Source organism: Sapajus apella, unplaced genomic scaffold, assembly GCF_009761245.1.
Source record: "Sapajus apella isolate SASKATOON/1434 unplaced genomic scaffold, GSC_monkey_1.0 scaffold146, whole genome shotgun sequence".
Lineage (NCBI taxonomy): Eukaryota > Metazoa > Chordata > Mammalia > Primates > Cebidae > Sapajus > Sapajus apella.
This window is the reverse complement of record NW_022437086.1, coordinates 522,036-541,904: the sequence shown is the minus strand read 5'-3', so window position 1 is coordinate 541,904 and position 19,869 is coordinate 522,036. Positions and strand designations below refer to the sequence as shown.

Genomic DNA, 19,869 nt, shown 5'->3' with positions numbered 1-19,869 from the left:
CCTCCTGGGTTCAGGCAATTCTCCTGCCTCAGCCTCCTGAGTAGCTGGGATTACAGGCACGCACCACCATGCCCAGCTGATTTTTTGTATTTTTAGTAGAGACGGGGTTTCACTATGTTGACCAGGATGGTCTCGATCTCTTGACCTCGTGATCCACCCGCCTTGGCCTCCCAAAGTGCTGGGATTACAGGCGTGAGCCACCGCGCCCAGCAATACAATGTTTTTAAAAAAGTTGCCTATTTAAAAATTCTGTCAAATTTGAATTGCATACCTAGCTAAATTTTTTTTAAGATTGAGGATAAGATATAAAATAATTCATACAAGTAATATAAATTAAGTTTACTTACTAAGAAATTTAATTACATTTTAAATAGATTGCTTTCATTTGTTAATATTTGTGTCACATATATTTAAGATTTTGCCTCTAAAACAGGTAACAATTTGAAAAAAGAACAAAATTCAATGATTGGCATGAAAATAAATGGTTTGTATGATGCCCTAATTAAAATGATGTAAAGCATAAAAATCTTAATAATGGTATTTTCTGCACATTACTATTTCAGAGTTCCTTTTGCCCAGAAAAGTGTAAAAACAATTAACTATGTTCTTGAGACTCTCTTACTGATTTTGCCACTTAGACTCCAGCACAGGCCCAGGGTTCCCTAGGTATTTCTTTCAGAAGAACATCTAATGGAAATGAAGCAGAAGACCATGGTGCAGGTTGCAGAAACAGTAGGCCCTTCTTGGAAGTCCAGGAAGGGGCTATGGGCACCATCCTAAAAAGTGGTCCTGGAGCTTCAGTGAGCCCTCCTGCCTGCAGGGGTCTCATGGAGTCTTGGGGGAGGCCAGCCTAGGTGCTCTGTCCTGTCCCTGGCCCTTGAGTCCTGCCTCACCTGCTATCATCTTTTTTCACAAAGAAAGCAGATGGCACCCCCCTCCCCCAGTACAGCCCCAGTAAAGGAAGGAGATCAAGAGAGTCAAGGCCCAAGCCCATCTTGGCACATTAAGTGACTTACTGATGAACTAGTCAGTAAGTTAGAGCAGAATGTGCTGCTGTAATCTGAGATCACATTCTAGGAAGAAACCTGAGTGGCCCCTGCCTGAGGCTTTGTACTGGAGGAAGGATGGACAGGATAGCGTGTGCCCCTAGCCAACCTGGAGAGACATGGGCTTGGGAAGAAGAGACAATAAGAGTGGCATACAGCAGACATGCTGAGGAATCAGATGGACACAGAGGGCTAGGAATGAAGAGTCCCTGAGGGGTGAACCCTCTCAGGACCCTGAACTCAGTCCAGAGATTCCCCAGCCTTTTGAAGCACAGGCTTGTACCTGGAGCTGCAGGGTGGGTGCTGTGCAGTAGCCTGGTAAAATTGGGGTGAGCAGTCACTGAAGGGCTTTCATGCCCCCCCCCTTTTTTTTTTTTGGATGAGCAAATTGAGCCCCCAGAGCCACAAGCCAGGAAAGGCAAAGTACTGACCTTAAGCACTTTTTTTTTTTTTTTCTTCACTGGCTCCCATAAGCCTCAGACGTCCCTGAGCTTGCCTTGTAGAAAAAGATCCTTCTCTTGTGAGTGTAGACACAGAAGCAACCAGTCTTGTGTGGTAACCCCACCCACAATCACTTTTTGTGGGCCCACCTGCATCTCCTCACTCCACTGGCCTGTGAAACCCAACTGGAATTCCAGAATCCAGAATGCACACTTGGTTCTAGAACCAGAGTTCTGCACCCAAGCAGAGCTGAAGTCAGCCAGTTAATTCCATGGCACAAGGTCCAAATTAGAGAACTGACTTGACTGTTCAGCTGCAGCCAGGCAGTGTATGTACTGTTCCAAGCAGGTCCCATTCTCTTCCTGCCTCAAATTATTTCACCTGCAACTTGTCATTTGTGCCAGCTCTTTCTCTAACCCACACATCCTATGGTTTTTGAGATTCCTCTGAAGACTGCATGAACCAAGGATTAAGGGTCACAGTGCTGTAGTCTGCTCTCACGGTGCCAGGAAGAGAGCTCTCTCACTCTACCTTGACACCTAAGAGTTATGTCTAAATAATACCAGTTCTAGGTGGAGGTCTGTCATACTCAGACTCTTCTATGGTCTCCATGCCAAAAGATATGTTAAAGTGACAAGGAAAATAAGACACAGACCTGGCAGTTCTGCCTTTTAAAGGGCAGCCTCAGCCTGGTCACCTTGAACCACAATTTCAGGGTCTGGTTCTGCATGTCCCACCTTGGAAAATAGTGAAACTGGGGTCCCAGGATAGCATGGTCCGATGAAAATCTGGAGAACGGACATCTCAGCAGCCTATACACACCCAGTCACACCCGGAACAGGAACAGACCCTACCAACTAAGCCGTCTCATTACCTAAGACAACTGTACCATCAATGTGCACACATATCAGGCCCTTTACATAAACTGTCAACCCAACAATTCAAGAAAACACAAAACCTTTTAAAATCTGTCCCAGGAAGAACCTCCACTTGCAAGCTAAAAAATCTAGTAGTGGCCAACCTGGAGATTATTCTTTATCTGTGAGCAATATCTGAGATCCTGGTCTGTCCCATCCTGTGGTATGGGAGACAGGCCACACGAGATTTTTTATTAAAGGAAAGCTGACAGGTGAAAGGTTCAGAAAACGTGCTAAATTAAATGCTGTACAAATTGCATGCTTTTTGCAAGTGGACGTGGTTATCCTGCTAACCCCACTGACACCTGACTTTCTCCCTTCCGTAAGTCCCCAGTAGAACTCCCTATCTCGTTCACTGGTTCTTAGTCTGTTTTTGACATCTTTAACCTGGTACCATTTTCTTGGAAATTGAATTTGACACAACTTACCCCATAGTGAGGAAGGATTTCAGGTTCTGCTCAGTATACTTCAAAACTCACCAAGGCATTAGCTATACAAAGATGCAGTTGTTCTCTTTACCACTCGTCATCCAGGCCTCTTCCTTAGATGTACAATCAGTGAAATACTAGGAAAGATGAAAAAGAAATACATTGTTTTCTGAAGCAAGATGAATGCCAGAATAGGTGGTGACCACTTGGAAAGCAAAAGGTAGCATTCCTCTCCTGTGTGCAGCCCTCAACTTTTGTCATCACTTTCTGGCTTCAGTAATAGGTTTTGAGCTCCATCCTGCCTCTGGAGAAACCAGGGGCCCTGGGAGGTAAACATCTTCACTTAATCCTGGTGCAACAAAGCTTTCTCTTGACAAATATGACCTCTGTGATCGTGAGCTTCTAAGCAAACTGGACAATGCATAACCAGAAAACCTATGAAAGGGAGATGAGTAGGTCTGAGGAAATCAATTTCCCACTTTTTCCCTCGGCAAGTTCAAACAACTGTGGTGGTAGACAAATGTGGAGAAGAGGACAACATACTATAGCTCCTCATCATGTGAGTTTACCACCAAGAGTTTTTAATCCTAGCTGTGAGAACTCCAAATTAAAATCTGAAGTTATTTCACTGGGCATCTATTAATGATTGATTGTACAACATTTTGTCTATCATACTGAGGTGTCTTCACTGAGGATTTTCCCATTGAACATTGATAAAGACTGGAAAAGGAAAATAGCAACTCCATGAAATCATTAAACAGTGGAGAAATGTTCATCTCATTAGCACTTTTGCACATATTTGCATGTATACCTATAAAACTGACATTTTCACAATTATATGTCAAGTTTAAAAACATACATACTTTTTGGCCTCACATGGTGGCTCACACCTGTAGTCCCAGCACTTTGGAAGGCTGAGACGGGCAAATCGCTTGAGGTCAGGAGTTCAAAACCAGGCTGGACAACATGATGAAACCCTGTTTGTACTAAAAATGGGGGAAAAAAGGCTGCAAGTGGTGGCGGGTACCTGTAATTCCAGCTACTTGGGAGGCTGAGGCAGGAGAATGACTTGAACCTAGGAGCCAGAGGTTGCAGTGAGCTGATATTGTGCCATTGCACTGCAGCCTAGGTGACACAGCAAGACACTAAAAAATGAGTATTTTTTCTGTTTTAACAACAAAAAGACACATATTGTCCAGACGTGCCCTGATGGAGTGAAGTGGTTGTGGAGTTTGCCCTGGGAAAGAAGAGTCGGTGTCCTGGATTATGTGTGGGGAATCCATCGGGACACAAAGAGGTAGTCAGGACCTTGGCCGAGCAACACTGAGGCTTTCAGGGGCCTTCTGAAAGCAGCAGAAATGGCCCATGACACTGAATGCTAGATGGGCCTGTAACAATGAAATATCTGCCCAGGGATCTTAGCAGCCCTACTAGGAGGCCCTGACAATACCCTGGATTGGCGACTACTTGGGTTAGAGTGGCTGCCAGAGAGCCTCAACAAGCAAGAGTCTTGATCACTGTGGCTGGGCCAATTTAAAATTGCTCATCTCTTCTGTTTTACTAAACAAAATATAGAAAAATAAAGTAAAAAAAAATAAAATTTAAAAAAGTAATTGAAAAATAAGGATAAACTGAAAATAGAAAACTAAGGAGAAATGTAATTAATATCAGTAAAAATAAATGAAGATAATACAGTAAAATTAAGAAATAAACTGAAATAATTTACACTAAAGTTAAAAATTTAAGAATAAGGAGAAAATAAAAGTGGAGAAAAAATATGAAGGGATATAAATGGAAAAAGTTACAAACAATACAAATTGGAGAACATTTGACATGAGAATTTAATAAGAAAAAAAACTAGAAATTAAAAAATGAGTGCAAATAAAAAAGAATGGCAAATATACAGAGAAATAAAAGGATAGTCAACAAAACATTTCATCCAGCAATAGCATAATAGATAATATTTGTGATTACATATGGCGTGTTTTCTTTTTTTGTGGAGATGGGATTTCACCATGTTGGCCAGGATGGTCACAATTTCTAGACCTCGTGATCTGCCATCCTCAGCCTCTGGATTTCTCAGATTCAGTATTCTTTTCTAGGACTTCAACCTAAAGCTTGGAATTGGGGTTGGGACAAAAATGTGTCTCAGGGGATTACATGGACTTCTTATCATGAGCTGAATGCTAAGGTGAAGCTGTGGAAGTGAGTCCTCTTTACACAAGGGAGGGAAAAGAATGTCTGTGACCCACCTAGATAACTAGGGGCTATAGTTATGCTTGCTAAGATTTGGGTGGGCACCTTATTCCCATCACTTTGCAAGATAATTGTCCAGAACTAGAATATTAATCTACATTTTTACATTACCCTTCTCTTTTTATTTCTTCCGAGCTGCGGTTAAAGACTGCTAGTTGGTTTACAGGAATAAGCAGGGTTGGTCTAAAATGTAGGCAAAAACTCTAATGAGTTTGGAAATTAATGACAAATGTATGGTAAGTTTTGAGACATAATCTTTCCTATCCAGTCTCCTTTTTCGTTAAAAACAAATCATGATAGGACTGACTTGTTTGTGAAAGAAACTTGAGTCTTACATGGCCTGATTACCTGCATAGAGTACAGCAAGAATAATTATTTCTACATAGGTCTTTTTCATTGGCTTTGAAGGAACTCTGTTCCACAAGAAATTTCAGGTGGAACTTTCTCAAGTTAAGTCCAGCCATGGGTTTGTACCATCAAATACTTGTAAGTTGGGCATTCTCTCCTCTTATGATCCCAAGATAATCTTGGAGCTCGTGGGGCTGTCAGAAAGTGTTATTCTTTACTTACCACAGATCAGAAACCCGGCACAACAACTGTGTAGATGAGCTATGAAGCCAGTTTTTCCAAGGGGCATTGATTGGCTCTGCAAGTTGAGCTTGACTCCTTAAAGGGAAGCATACCATTTCAGTCAATGCCTTGGTAAAACAACCAGCTTCTCCAACTGTGTTCTGTTGCAAAAAAAAAAAAAAAAAAAAAAAAAAAAAGGATTACTATTGCACAGATGCAAACAACTGTATTACCATAAGATAAGAATACGCATAACTGTTTTTCAAATTGTGGAGAAGCCAGGCAGAGAGAGACAAACATGCTCCAAATTTTATTCACAGGAGTACACCTTACTCAAATATTAAAGATTGTAAATAACTCAAAAATAAGTTTCCTTTATTCTGGTAATTTCTGATTACAAGAATCAGTAATGTTACTGTGATATTGTGCTGGCCTAGAGCCAGAACCAGAGCAAAACTATTTTATAAAATGCAAAACTGTTTTTAGATAAGTTGAAATGGCTGCCCCATTCTCCTCACAATAACTACTGTCCTTGGCCTCTGTAAATAGAACTGCCAGTTTGTTCTTCAAAACTATGTAAAGCTGTTTACCTTTTCTTATCAGTAACTGCCAGAATTGCTAGCCTTTGCTTACCAGTAATAACTAAAATAAGCAGCCCAAGCTAATTCCATCCTGTCTTCTGTGACTTGTAATAAGTAATTAAGATCTGTGACTTCCACCAGTATCCAATGTATAAACTAACTTCTTTAAGCCACTTAGGTAACAATCGAAGTGACATGTCCTCTAGCCCTTGGAATGTCCGGAGACCCCCACCCTCATCTCTGCCCAGGAGGTGATTTACAGAATCCACTAGCCCTCGGAATGTCTGAAGCCTTTTCATCCCCATCCCTGCCCCTCACCCCCACTCCCAAGGTGGTTTTTCGGGTATAAAAAGTCTTGGCACCCTCCTTTCGACACCACAGGTTGGAGAGACGTGAGTCCTCCGTGGCCGCTGGCATAATAAATGACCCTGAAATCTGGCATACTTTTGTCTTGGTGTTAATTTCTATGCTCGGTCCAGTATAGCACATGAATATCAAATAAAACGAATTAACTGAATGCACTGGACTAATAGAAAACTGAAGTAATCTTTCTGACTTTTGCTTGTAATGTTGTATTTGACCGAGTGTAGAAAGTTATCACAAGACAAAAGTATGCCAGATTGCAGGGTCATTTATTATGCCGGCGACCACAGAGGACTCACGTTTCTCCAACCTGTGGTGGCAACAGGAGGGTGCCACGATTTTTTATACCCAAAAAACCACCTTGGGAGTGGGGGTGAGGGGCGGGGATGGGGATGAAAAGGCTTCAGACATTCCGAGGGCTAGTGGATTCTGTAAATTACCTCCTGGGCAGAGATGAGGGTGGGGGTCTCCAGACATTCCAAGGGATGGGGACTTTTGTCATTCTGTTTGTTACTTAAGTGGTTTACAGAAGTCAAGATAAACATTTGTTTACACATTATCTGGTTAAGGTGGAAATCACAGACCTTAGTTACTTATTACAAGCCACAGGAGCCAGGATGGAACTAGCTTGGGCTGCTTAGTCTGGCAATTGCCAGTAAGCAAAGGCTAGCAATTCTGGCAGTTACTGATAAGAAAAGGTAAGCAGCTTTACATAGTTTGCAGAACAAATTAGCAGTTCTATCTACAGAAGCCAAGGCCAGCAGTTATTGTGAGGAGAATGGGGCAGCCGTTGCAACTTATTTTAAAAACAGCTTTTTCTTTTATAAAATGATGTTGTTCAGGCTCTAACTCTAGGCCAGCTACAGCACAATATCACACGTGAACATTTTAGATCTTCATGAGTCCTGTATGTTTTTCCTCTATTCCAATGTCACAAGCTCCAAAGCTATCAGAAGCCTGAATTTGAGAGTACTTGTTAAAGTTCTACGACTGAATAAAAGCCATTATTTGAAAAAAGTCAAAACAAGACAGCAATTGCCTGTTTATAAAATGTTCAAGGTAGTTACAGTCAGAAACAAGATTGACAAAAATGTTTGGTTATTTCTGTGGTTTACAATAACTTAACAACCCTAATTGTGGTTGAAAGCATATACTTCAGACATTAGAATTTTAGAAATTTCATATAATTTTGGAACATGTGTTAATATTATTCACCAAAATATCTAAGGAATAGTGAACACCATTTTGGCAACTCCATATAACTAAACGTGATAAAATTCTGTTTATCTTTTTTGTGGATACTTCAAGAGTCCTCTTTAGCATCCAAAAGCCAGAAATTAGGAAAGATAATTTTGTAACTAAAGTTTGATTTTGAGAAGAATGTTACATATTAGGGGTTTAAAACACTTGATATTATAAAGTTTCAGATTACCATAAATTACTTATTTAACCAAAATGATTGTTCAGAAATGTAGAAAGCAAAAACCTTTTATAATTTACTAATTTTGCTAAAGAACACATTTGTGCCTTACAAATATCTTGTGTTTTTATTTCAGTGCTCGATTTACAAAAAAGATCCATATAATACCTTTTTGAATGTAATTAATGTTCACACACAGAATTTCTTTGGCAAGATTTATTTTTACAGTCTTTCCACAACTTATTTAAACTTTTAGCTTTATCTTATCTAATTCAAAAAAACTGTTTGACCCTAGGCAAGAATGTATATTTCCATACCTTCTTATAATGTTTTATTAAAAACACATTTTACTCCTTACACACCTCATATGTAAATCTACTTCCAGTGGCTTCAATTACATGTTATAATGGTAACTTCTAGCAATTTTAACTTTAAAGTCAAACCAGGTAAGTTTTAATTATGTGCTAGGTGCAGCCAAGGGTTTGACTCCTTTCAGCATAATTGAGGGTGTGGTTCATTCCATATGTCCTCAGGCCTTACCAATTGTGAAGCAAAGTAGAACTGTTCTCAAAAACAAACAAAAAGCAGTTTGTAACCTTAAAACATTTAGCAAACCTAGTATCTGACCTGCATGATTTAATCCACGTACTCATATATTGAAGACATTTGTGTTTTACCAGTTATCTTTAAAGCTGTTTTTATTTCTGAAAGATGAAAGCTATGTGAACTAAAACAGCTTTTATCTTCCCTTCAGAAAGTATTTTATCCAAGTGCTTATCATTCTTTAAATTTTTTAGAGCTCATTTTTTATAGACATCTCACACACAATACTTATATAATTACGCGGGCAGAAGAAAACCCAGTAGCCATAAGATTTTTTTATTTGCCATTTCTTGATTGAATTACTGGCCTTTCATGCATGCATTAGAGTGACAAGACAATATGAAACAAAAAAACTCAGTTGGCTGAGAAAAAACTTTTCCCAGCAAAAGAAGATCCCAGAAGAGAAAAACATAAAGGTCTTTTAAATATTCCTATAAGTTGGATATCCACTTTTAATTAAGTTGAGCATTCTTTAAGAAAATCCTTTTAAATTCTGTATTACCTGACTCTAGCAGTATCAAGCAGCCAATATTTTTGGCTTTCAAACTTTACCAAAGATAACTTATCAGGTTCTCAGAGGAAAAAAAACTTAAAAGTCAGTTTGTGAAGGGTAAGAGAATCAGCAAATGGCAACGGTTACATGCTGACATGAAATCTGAAGGGACTCATTCCCTAAGCCAGGATTAGACCTACAACACCATTGTAAGATGGCAGAGGCCAAAACAAAACATTGCCATGTGGTTACAGGTCATGCTCCTAAAAACTAAACAAGATGGAGGTATGCTGCAAAATTTTCTACCAATCATACAGAATGACATACAAAGCATGCCAGACTGGCCACAGCTCAAGACCAACCTCACAAATACACTTTCACAATTAAAACTCTACAAAAAAAAATATAGGCAGTGATTGTTGGGGTCCTAGCCCAGCAAAACATTTTCTAAGAAAAAAAATTCTTTTGCTTAAAAGTAAACTGCTGACAGAATGAGAAAAATTTTTTAAAAGGCTTATGTGTAGGGCAGGGAAGAAAATATTCTTATGCAAATGGGTTTCTTCAACAGAGAGAAAAACTTAATTGTTGTTGGATGAGACTTGATCCCTTGGCTAGTGAAGGTGAAGGCACCATGAATGTCTGACATTTTCCAGCCCAGAGGAGATGGGGATGAGGAGCCACCATTCTCCTGTCCATCCCATATGTCCCTGAGGCTGTTGGGGTGGGGTGGTACACAGTTTCCTCTACCCTTGGGAGAGGTCCAAGGATGAAAAGGCTTACAAACAAAAGAAAATAATTTTTTGGTTTACATTTTACCCTTCCTCAAGCTCCACATCTAGACACTGAAATGTTATAGAACTTTCTCCATTCAGCTAAAAGCAGGATCTTGTCACATGACCAGGAATGAATAGGCTAATAGACATACTGAATAGTGATGAGTAAAGTTTATTGGGCAAAAAGAAAAAAAAAAGCAAAGTGAGAGTGACTCTTTTAACAGGCCCCTACCTCACAGATTAATGAACACCAGGTCACCACATAGCAACTGAAGAGTCCAGGCTCAAAATGTGTAAATTTCCATGGCTCCACCTCCTTTTCCAAGTGCACAGGTGGGCATTATTCAGAAAGAAACAGGAAAGGTGGAGCTGCTTCTGAAACCAGCAGTCTAGTTTTTCAGCCTTCAGGCTGTTTTAGACTTGAAGGCGGAGTTTTGCCCAGGGCCCTTGACTGTCTTCTGTCTCCATCACTCAAAATGAGAAAAGAACAGTCTCTTTAACAAATGGGCTGGAGAATACCGAATGTTCAAATGATAAAAAATAAAGTTAAATCTTACCACAAGCGTAAACTTAAAATGAAGTGAGACATACTTTTTAAAGCTGTTATAATTTTTTCTTGAATTTCTTTTTCAGATAGCTTATTCTTGGCATGTAAAAATACTCCTAATTTTCGTATGTTAATTTGATATTCTGCCACTTTATTGAATTTCTTTATTAATTCTCAAGATTTTTAGTGTAGTATTTAAGTTTTGCTATCGAGACATTTATGTGATCTGCAAACAGAGATAATTTGACTTTCTCCTTTTTATTTGGATGTCTTTGTTTCTCTTGCATAAATCATCTGGCTGGGACTTCCAGTACTCTGTTGAATAAAAGTGGTTAAAGGAGACATCATTGTCTTGTTTCAGATCTTAATAAAAAGCTTTCTTTTTTTGTTGTTCAGTGTGATATCAGCTATTGGTTTGTCATATTTTGCCTTAACTGTGTTGAGTTATATATCATCTATACCTGATGGTACTCTTTTCCCAGGTTTATGTTTCAAGGATTTATGTTTATGTTTCATTATGGCATATCAGTTGTTTTAAGCACAAAGGCATGTTAAATTTTTGTAAATACTTTTTCTGCATCTATAACAAAAAATAAAGGTATCTAGCAGTAAACTTAATTAAAAAGATAAATACTCTCTACACTGTAAATTATCAAACATTGATTAAAATACTAAAAAATATAAAATATTTGAGATATTTTTTGTTCTTGAGTTATAAAAAATATTGGTAAAATGGCTATGCTACTCAAGGCAATCTACAGAGTCAATGTAAAGTCTACAAAAACACTTTTTTCACAGAAATAGAAAAAACAGTCCTAAAATTTATAGGGAACCAAAAAATCACCCCAAATAGCCAAAATAAACCTGTAAAAAAAAAACAAAGCTGAAAGCATCCAACTACCTGACTTCAAAATATACCACAAAGCTATAACAAGCAAAACTGCATGATACTCACATAGAAAACAGACATATAGACTGAAGTATCCAATGATCCCAGTAATAAATTTGTAAACTTATAGCCAAGTAATTCTTAAGTTGTTTAGAACACACATTTTTTTTTAAAAGACAATCTTTTAAATGAATAGTGCTAGGAAAACTGATTATTTGAATGCAGAGGAATACAGCTAGGTGCCTACTTATTACCATATTAAAACAACTTAATTAAAAATAAATAGAAGATTTAAATGTAAAACTCAAACTTATAAAACTATTTCAATAAAACAGAGAAATTCTTTATCAAATAGGACAGGAAAATAAATATTAAATAAGACCTCAAAAGCGCAGGCAACAAAAGCAAAAGCAGACAAGTGAAACTACCAGAATCTAAAAAAAAAAAAATTACATGGCAAAAATAATGGAGTGAAGAGACAACTTACAGTGTGGGAAAATATATTTGCAAAATATACATATGACAAGGGATAAACAGAATGTATAACAAACTTAATAAGAATTTAGTAATAGGCAAGAGACTTTAAGTGACATTTATCCAAAAAAGACATACAAGTGGCCAAGTACATGCAAAGATGCTCAACATTAATTATTACAAAAATGCAAATCAACAATAAAACACCAAACCACTCCAGTTAAAATGACTATAATCAGAAATGATATGACTCCCTTGCTAGCCCTTTCAACAGGAGGGATTTTGACATATTTCTGGGCATATCATTTAGGTGATATGACTCTCCTCTTCTGCCTGGACACTGCCCACAGGGGACATTGTGCCATACATGTGGGCGAAGCCTTCAAGTTATGCAACTTCTCTGCCAGAAACTTGCCTACGAGGAGAATATTAGAATATTTCTGCTTCAGCATTTAGGATATATGGCTGTCATGCCTGTTTCATTACCACAGAGTAAAATTTGAGATATACCTAGGCACAGCTTACAGCCATGATAATGACTCTCATATGTGGACCCCACAACTAAGACTAACTTTGCCTCTTGTAACTTGCTTTGCAAACACGAGTGATGTCTTAGATCTCTTTCTGGTTAAGAGGTTATAGAAGATTATAAGAGCCTCAGATATTTTATAAAAGCCTTGTCTTGTACAGAGAGTGTCATAACAGAACCCAACAGAAAGGTGAAATTGTGAGTCTCATATGCACACCCAGCTGACATAAAGACTCACCATCTCACATATATAAAACCAACTGTCACACATGAAAACAGGACAGGTGTGGTATTGTAAATCTCATTTCCGGAATATTCTGTCATTGTGATGGTGATACAAATCTTTGCTGAGCATGTGTGTGATTTGCCGCTCCAGATTGGTTCCAGCTCACATATGGAATTGTAATCTCGACCTGGGCCAACCTCTAGGTGATGTGACCCTCCTGCCTTGGCCCTTTTATCAGTAAGAATTGTGACATTTCACTGGATCAAACACGCAGGTGATATTACATTCTTGCCTGGGCCATGCCCGCAGACATCCCTGTGACATATCACTATGTCCACCACTTAGGTGATGTAACTCTCCTCTGTGGAATAGGCCCTGAACACAGGGTGTGGAAGTGACATATGGCTAAGCCAGGCACACAGGTGATGGTAATCTTTTTCCAGGTCTATGTTTCAAGGAGGGAATTGTGACATGTCTCTAGGCCTACAATCTAGGTGATGTGACTTAATGCTTGGGCTTCACTCACATAGAGCACTGTGACATAAAGTTAAACCTGCACCAAGCTGATGTACGGTGACAAAGTTAAACCTGCACCAAGCTGATGTAACTCTTTCACCTTGGTTCTGTCATAAGGGAGCCTTGCAACATATCTGAGGACCTAGCATCCAGGTGATGTGGCCCTTCTGCCTGGCTTCTGCCCATGTGTTATATTGTGACATTAAACATATACCTAAAGAAACATCTAGATGATACAACCCTCCTTTTCTACCTGAGTCCAGCTGACTGGGGACATTGGGGCATATCTCTGAGACCATGACCTAAGTGATATGACTCTCTTCCCCTGCCTGGGCCTTTACAATGGTGGGATTTTAACATACTACTGAGCCCAGCGTTTAGGTCATGTGACTACTTTTTTTCTGAACCATGCCTACAAAACTTTTTTTGATCTCTTGGAGCCAGATGATGTTAATCTTCTGCCTGAGTCTTGAATAAAGAGGGAATTATTGCATACTTGTGGGCCCAGCACCCTGATGATGCTACTGTCCTGCCTGTGCCCTAGCTACAGAGAGTATTTTGACATATTTTTGGCCCATTCTGTGGGTGTTTTGACTCTCATCTCTTGTCTAAGTTTTTTCACCTGTGCAATTTTGTCATATTGCTGGGTTCAGCACCCAGTTAATGTGAACCTCCTTTCTAGGTTCTGCTTAGAGATGGCATTGTGACATTTTGCTTGCCACATCACCTAACTGATGTTAATCTTTGCTATAATTTTTTGCCCACAAATGGGATTATGACATATACCTTACTTTAGTTCACAGGCATGATGATCAAACTTATATTGGGATTCAGGCAATAGAAGATATTTTGCCTCTCATCCCTAAGCTTCGGGCAATAGGTAAAATCCTGGGTTGCATATTTGTACAAAGCTCACAGAAGTTTACAACACAAACTCATATTGTATAAATTCCTTGGGTGGTACAGAGTTTCATAAAAAGGCCCATCAAAAAGTTAAGATTATGACTCTCAATTACACACCCAGGTGAAAGTAAAAGTTGTCACCATCCCACATTTAAAAGTCCACTCTTGAGGTACTGAGGCTAACAAATGAAAGAAGTATAAAGATGGAATTATGATGCTCCTATGTAGATCTGGCCACTAGTGCCATTGTGACCCATTTTTGCAACCAGCTCACAGGCATAAAAATGGGCCTCACTCCTGAACTCAGCTTAAATGAGAGATGTGGACTATTATACTAGGGTTTAAGGCAATATATAGGATTGTGAGTCCATATGAGCATGTGGGCCTCAGAGCAGCATGCAACTGTCATGCATACTGTATAAAGCCCTCAGACGTTGTAGAGGGTGTCATATGATAGCCCAGCCCAAATGTGACACTGTGACTCTCATATGCACACCAAGCTAACAGATAAAGATGTCACCCTCAAAGATGAGGAGATTGTGTGATATCACTCGGCCTAGTACCCAGGTGTTAAAACTTTTGCTCAAATTATTTCTCATGTGTGTATTGTGACATATCGTTGGGTCAGAGTCATTTTTTTTTTCTGAGATAGAGTTACACTCTTGTTGCTCAGGCTGGAGTGCAATGGGGTGATCTCGGCTCACTGCAACCTCCACCTCCTGGGTTCAAGCGATTCTCCTGCTTCGGCCTCCCAACTAGCTGGGATTACAGGTATGCACCACCACGCCCAGCTAATTTTTTTGTATTTTTAGTAGAGATAGGGTTTCTCCATATTGATCAGGCCGGTCTGGAACTCCTGACCTCAAGTGATCCGCCTGTCTTGGTCTCCCAAAGTGCTGGGATTACAGGTATGAGCCACCGCGCCCAGCCCAGGTTCTGCAATACTAGGAGTAATATCATCCTCTCCCTACCTGGATATTAGAAACAATATCACAGGGAGGGTGCACACTTTCTGCAATGTGGGGAGTAATATCATCCTCTCCCTCCTGGTTATTACAAAGAATGTCTCATGGGGGTTTACACCCCTTGCGATATTTGGGGTAACATAATCCTATTCTGCCTTAGATATTAGGAAGAATATCACAGGTGGGGTGTACGTCCCCTGCAATACTGGCAGTAATATTCTCTTCCCCCCAGGATATTAGAAACTATACACTTGCTGTGATATTGGCAGTAATATCATCTTCTCTGCCTCCAGATATTAAAAACAATATCACAGGGGTGGTGTACTATGATATTCAGAATAATATCATCTTTTTCCCCTTGGATATAAGTAACTATGACAGGGGGTGGGGTTATACACCCCCTGTAATATTGAAAGTATTATCATTATCTCCCCCCCAGATATTAGAAATAGTATCACAGGGCGGTTGTGCATCATGCAATATTGGGAGTAATAATGTCTCCCCCTCTAAATGTTAGTAACAATATCACAGGGATGGTGTTTACCCCCTGTAATATTGGGAACAATATCATTTTATCTCCCTCTGGATGTAAGAAACAATATCACAGGAAGGATATGCACCCCCTGCAATATTGAAAATAATATCATTTTCTCCACCCCTAGATATTAGAAATGGTATCACAGGAAAGTTGTGCATCCTTTGTGATATTGAGAGTAATATAATCCACTCCCCACCCTGGATATTAGGAACAATATCACAAGAAGGGTGTACACTCCCTGCGATGTTGGGAGTAATATCATTTTCTCTCCCTATGGGTATAAGGAACAATATCACAGGTGGGGTTATACACCCCTTGTGATATTGGAAGTAATATCATTCTTTCCTGACCTGGATATTAGAAACAACATCACAGAAAGTGTGTACACCCCATGCGATTTCGAGAGTAATATAAGCTTGTCCTTCCCTAGATATTAAAAACAATATCATAGGGGGTGCACAGCCCTTTCATATTGGGAGTGATATCATTCTCTTTCCCCTGAATATTAGAAACAATAGCAATGGGGAAATGTACATCTCCTGTGATATTGGGAGTAATATCATTCTCTTTCCTCCTGGATGTTAGGAACAATATCACAGGGGGAGGTAACCACTCTGTGATATTTGGAGTAATATCATACTCTCCCACCCTGCTTATTAGAAACAATATATGGGGATAAAATATCACCTTCCCCCCTGAATATTAGAAACAATGTCACCTGAAGGGTGTACACCCTTGTGATATTGGGAGTAATACCATCCTCTCCTTCACTGGATATTAGAAATAACATCATGGTGGGTTTGTACACCCCTTGTAATACTGGGAGTCATATCATTCTCTCCCCTTTGTAAAAACAGTATCAATCAAGCAGCTCCCTGACAACACAGACAGGCAAACCCACAAAGATGGGGAAAAAACACTGCAAAAAAGATGAAACCATCAAAGACCAGAATACCTCTTCTCCTTTAAGGGATCACAACTCCTCAACAACACAGGATCACATCATGACTGAGAAGAAGTGTGGCAAATTGACAGAAACAGGCTTCAGAAGATGGATAATAACAAACTTTTCTGAGCTAAAGGAACATGTTCTAACTCAATGCAAAGAAACCAAAAACCTTGAAAAAAGGTTAGACAAAATGCTAACTAGAATAATCAGCTTAGAGAAGAACATAAATGACTTGATGGAGTTGAAAAACACAGCATGAGAACTACGTGAAGCAAACACAAGTTTTAATAGCCAAATCAATCAAGCAGAAGAAAGGATATCAGACATTGAAGATCAACTCAATGAAATAAAAAGAGAAGGCAATACAAGAGAGAAAAAAGACTGAAAAGAAATAAACAAAGCCTCCAAGAAATATGGGATTATGTGAAAAGACCTAATCTATGCTTCGTTGGTGTACCTGAATATGATGGGGAGAACGAATCCAAGCTGGAAAACATGCTCCAGGATATTACCCAGGAGAACTCCCCAAGCCTAGCAAGTTAGTCCAAATTTCGAATTCAAGAAATACAGAGAACTCCACAAAGATACTCCTCAAGAAGAGTAACCCCAAGGCACATAATCATCAGATTCACCAGGGTTGAAATGAAGGAAAAAATGCTAAGGTTAGCCAGAGAGAAAGGTCAGATCACCCACAGAGGGAAGCCAATCAGACTCACAGCTGATCTCTTGGCAGAAACCCTACAAGCCAGAAAAGAGTGGGGGCCAATATTCAACATCCTTAAAAAAAGGAACTCTCAACCCAGAATCTCATATCCAGCCAAACTAAGCTTCAGAAGTGAAGGAGAAATAAAATCCTTTATGGACAAGCAATTATTGAGAGATTTTCTCACCACCAGACCTGCCCTACAAGAGCTCCTGAAAGAAACACTAAGCACGGAAAGGAACAAGTACCAGTCACTGCAAAAGCAAACCAGTTGGCAAAGACCAAAAATGCAATGAAGAAAATGAGTCAACTAATGGGAAAGAAAACCAACCAGTAACAAAATGGCAAGATCAAATTCACACATAATAGTAACATTGAATGTAAATGGCCTAAACACCCCAATCGAAAGACACAGACTGGCAAACTCGATAAAAAGGCAAAACCCATTTGTGTGCTGTATTCAGGAAACCCAGCTCATATACAAAGGCACACATAGACTCAAAATAAAGGGATGGAAGAAGATTTACCAAGCAAATGGAGAACCAAAAAAAAGCAGGTCTTAGAATCCTAGTCTCCGATAAAATGGACTTCAAACCAACAGAGATCAAAAGAGACAAAGGACACTACATAATGGTGAAAGGATCAATCCAACAAAAAGAGCTAAGTATCCTAAATATTTACACACCCAACATAGGAGCACCCAGATACATAAAGCATGTTCTTAATGACCTAAAACGAGATTTAGATTCCCACACCATAATAGTGGGAGTCTTCAAAACTCCACTGTCAATATTAGACAGATCAACAAGACAGAAAATTAACAAGAATATCCAGGACTTGAATGCAGAGCTGGACCAAGCGGATCTAATAGACATATACAGAACTCTCCACCCCAAATCCACAGAATATACATTTTTCTCACCACCACATTGTACTTACTCTAAAATTCACCACATCATTGGCAGCAAATGGCTCCTCAGCAAATGCACAAGAATGGAAATCATAACAAACTGCCTATCAGACCACAGCACAATGAGACTAGAACTAAGGATTAAGAAACACATTCAAACCCACACAACCACTGGGAAACTGAACAACTTGGTTCTGAGTGTTGACTGGATAGACAATGAAATGAAGGAGGAAAGAAAGATGTTCTTTGAAACCAATTAGAATGAAGATACAACTTATCAGAATCTCTAGGACACCTTTAAAACAGTGTCGAGAGGGAAATTTATAGCAATAAATGCCCACATGAGAAACAAGGAAAGATCTAAAATGGACACCCTATCATCAAAATTGAAACAGCTAGAGGAGGAAGATCAAAAAAACTCAAAAGCTAGCAGAAAACAAGAAATAACTAAGATCAGAGCAAAACTGAAGGAGATAGATACAAAGAAACCTTGAAAAAATTCAGTTAATCCAGGAGCTGCTTTTTTAAAAAGATCAACAAAATAGACCACTAGCCAGATTAATAAAAAAGAAAAAGGAGAAGAATCAAATAGATGCAATAAAAAACGATAAAGGGGATATAACCACTGATCCCACAGAAATACCAACTACCATCAGAGATTACTACAATCAGCTCTATGCATATAAACCAGTAAACCAGGAAGAAAAGGATCAATTTCTAGACCCTTGTACTCCACCAAGGCTAAACCAGGAGCAAGTTGAAACCTTGAATAGACCAATAACAAGGGCTGAAGTAGAGGCAGCAATCAATAGACTACCAACCAAAAAAAGTCTAAGTCCAGGCAGGTTCACAGCCGAATTCTACCAGATATACATAGAGGAGCTGGTTCCATTCCTTCTGAAACTGTATCAAACAATACAAAAGGAAGGAATCCTCCCTAACTCATTTTATGAGACAAAAATCATCCTGATACCAAAACCAGGCAGAGACTGAACTAAAAAAGAAAACTTCAGGCCAATATCCATGTTGAACATGGACACAAAAATCTTCAATAAAATACTGGCATACAGATTGCAACAGCATATCAAGAAGCTTATCCATGACGATCAAGTAGCTTCATCTGGGGGATGCAAGGATGGTTCAACACATGCAAATCCATAAACAATCCATCACTTAAACGGAACCAAAGACAAAAACCACATGATTATCTCAATAGACGGAGAGAAGGCCTTTGACAAAAGTCAACAGATCTTCATGCTAAAAACTCTCAATAAACTAGATATTGATGGAATGTATCATAAAATGATAAAATCTATATACGACAAATCTACAGCCAATATCATTGGGACAAAATGATCATTGGGACCATTGAACGGGCAAAATGTGGAAGAATTCCCTTTGAAATCAGGCACTAGACAAGGTTACCCTCTCCCACCACTCCTATTCAATATACTATTGTAAGTTCTAGCCAGAGCAATCAGGCAAGAAAAAGAAATAAACGTTATTCAATTAGGAAAGGAGGAAGTCAAATTGTCTCTATTTGCAGATAACATGATTGTATATCTAGAAGACCCCATTGTCTCAGCCCAAAATCTTCTAAAATTGATAAGCAACTTCAGTAAAGCCTCAGGATACAAAATCAATGTGCAGAAATCACAAGCATTCTTATACACCAACAAAAGACTTAAAGAGAGCCAAATCAAGAACAAACTACCATTCACAATTGCTACAAAGAAAATAAAATACCTAGGAATACAACTAACAAAGGATGTAAAGTACCTCTTCAAGGAGAACTACAAACCACTGCTCAATGAAATAAGAGAGGACAC

General features: G+C 39.0%; 1 protein-coding gene and 1 long non-coding RNA gene across 4 annotated transcripts in view; one reads left to right on the top strand and one right to left on the bottom strand.

Moving 5' to 3' along the window:
* Positions 1 to 19,869, top strand: part of LOC116540902 (zinc finger protein 736) — an 82,694-nt gene that overhangs the window by 52,072 nt on the left and 10,753 nt on the right. For 2 of the 3 annotated variants that reach the window (XM_032264716.1, XM_032264714.1), the window contains one exon: positions 9,687 to 10,078. The exons of the other annotated variant lie outside the window; for it this stretch is intronic. The gene's annotated coding sequence lies outside the window, so the exon portion shown is untranslated. Of the gene's footprint in view, positions 1 to 9,686; positions 10,079 to 19,869 lie in introns of those variants that run through there. 3 annotated transcript variants of the gene reach the window in all.
* LOC116540908 lies at positions 410 to 15,515 on the bottom strand. The gene is made up of 4 exons (XR_004264635.1): positions 15,504 to 15,515; positions 11,008 to 11,018; positions 7,591 to 7,592; positions 410 to 599 (listed from the first exon to the last, which is right to left on the bottom strand). It is a non-coding gene; the product is annotated as an uncharacterized LOC116540908 (long non-coding RNA).